Source organism: Palaemon carinicauda, chromosome 18 (genome assembly GCF_036898095.1).
Source record: "Palaemon carinicauda isolate YSFRI2023 chromosome 18, ASM3689809v2, whole genome shotgun sequence".
NCBI lineage: Eukaryota > Metazoa > Arthropoda > Malacostraca > Decapoda > Palaemonidae > Palaemon > Palaemon carinicauda.
In genome coordinates this window covers 137,828,348-137,830,847 of record NC_090742.1, presented here as the reverse complement: position 1 = coordinate 137,830,847, position 2,500 = coordinate 137,828,348, and positions in this window count along the sequence as shown.

Genomic DNA, 2,500 nt, shown 5'->3' with positions numbered 1-2,500 from the left:
GAAATATATAACTTAATTTATGATATAATATTATACACAATTCTTCTTTATAAGACATTATAACATTAAGGATATGAAATAAGGTATAATATGGCTACCTTTCCCACGCACACCATCCTTCAAACTAGTATCTTCATTTAGAATGAGCTTTCGCCGAAGCCCTCTTTCCCGTGACCCTATTTTCGACCCTACCGGCATTATCCTGCCTTCATATTTCACCTTGGCATCTTTTCATCAGGCGATCATCTCTCTTTCCACAGAATCCCCATCAATCGTCTTGATCCATCACCGTCACCCTGAACGTTCCCTTTTCCTTCCGCCATCTTGTCGAACAAAACTTTATTCTCCTCCCCCCCCCTCCCCCTCCTCCTCCTCCAGCTCTTTCCCCTGCCACATTTACCATTCTTATCCCGGCTTCTAGGCTTGATGGAGTTGAGGAACTGGGCCCTTGAAGGCTGGAAGCATCAGTAGTAGTAGCAGCAGCAGCAGCAGCACTAGCAGGAGCAGTAGTAGTAGCAGCAGCAGGACACGCTAGGGAGTTTAGACGGGCGAGAGGAGGTCGAGACCTCTGTCAGTGGTTTAGTCTTCTCCTGGCGTGAATGTGGTGGGTAGCTTCGGAGGGAAGGGGTTGGGTGGGGATGAGGGCTAGCCCTGGTGCCATCCTCGCTTGAGCGAGTGTTTGTTTTCTATCTAGATGGAAATTCGCGAATGAGAGGCTGCATTGACTTTGGCTTCCGAATCTCTGTGATTCAATTTCCCACGGTGGAGATCGACGTCGGGCGCACCGCTCACAACGCCGGGGAGAAGGAAATGACCCTTCCATCCTCCTGCCCAAGCGGTTAAGGTCACGCCTTCGGGCCGAGGTGTCGGATGTCTCCGTGCATTCTAACCTTGCATGTCAATTGACGCTGCCCAAAGGACTTCGAAACCTGGTGCACAGATACTACATTAGAAACGAACGAAAGCATCTCGAAATGTTGGCGTTTCCTAAATAGTTGAATAGTTCTGAGGCTGTTGACAACAGATCCGGAAAGCTCACGTCATTTTAATCTGTGATATTGATGGTGCGCGGAAATGGATGTCGTTGGGGATTTCCTCTGTATGTAAATGCACATTGATGTATGCAAGAACACATATTTTCCAATAGAAATGTATATATGATTCAGAATGCTTTAAAGAATGCATCTAATGGTTAATATACGTATTGGTTATTTGTTAATATACGTAAAAGTATATACATGTGTTTTATTTGTTAATATACGTAAAAGTATATACATGTGTTTATGTATGTAAGTGATAAAATTTCTTTATACCAACTTATTGCGTACATACAATACAATTAACAGAACATTTAATACTCATGTATGCATATAATGATTATTTTTTAATAATAAGTAACTTCTCTCATTGTCATTGTTAATGCGCTTTTATTCTTGGCCTTCTAAAAATGCTCTTCTAATTGTGATCTGGAACATTAGAAAAGCTCAATATTTCCTTTATAAGTATTTATTTTATAAGATTCAAAATTATTTGCTAATTATGAAAGAAAGCATATTCAAATTATATTGTTGTCATTCTCTCGTTTCATTCCATTCGAATCAGGCTACATAAATTTTTCACTACATGTTTATAGTTTTTGTGGTTAATATAAAAATAAATGCAAAGGGAATTATCCTGTTTTATTAAAAAATACAAATTTACATCAAAATACACATTACTTAAAAGCATTATATATTGCAATAAAAAGCACTAGACAAGGGTAATACATTGATAAGTATTGCATTTAGCATTTCTAAAGCCCCTGGGAGAACCAGCAAACTTAATCACTAACATTTCGTCTACATCCATCCAAGACTTCGTATGCTAACGACTAGGAAGAATGCAAAGTCGGTGTGGAAACCATCTGGCATCTCTCTTTTACAGTCACTTCACACAGGAATGGGATACTCTGTCACACTCTTCTTCGCCAGTATCTCTTACAATAAAGAAGGTGATGTTTCTCCGCAGCCTATCTCCTCCTTCGTTTCTCGTAAACCTTTGATCTCACACTTTGTGTTTTCTTCTTTTCTCAAATACAAGGACCTTTGATAGTCAGGTCTTTGAAGGCTCCGAGGCTATTTGAATTCCAACAAGATTTTTTTTGGAGCTCTCAAGCAGGCTGATAGTGCAATGGGTTGCTTCGATTCTTTTTCTTTTGTCTTGGGGAAAAGTCTTTGATGTCAGCTTGGGACATTGTTTTGTAGTTAAATATCTGGTCTCATCTAGTATCAGAAGCATGGTTTGTTACCTAAGTTCTAATCTGGTGAATTTTCTCACCATTATAAGATACTCGTAGTATTATCATAAATTATGTCCATACTTTGTATTCGAATATTCAAAGAAATTCATACAAAAAGATCATGAAAGTAAACTATTTTTCTATTTGGAAATCAAAATTCATGTCCTTTTATATGTATCGAATCACAAACACGTATGTGTAAAGTATAATATGTTCAACTGT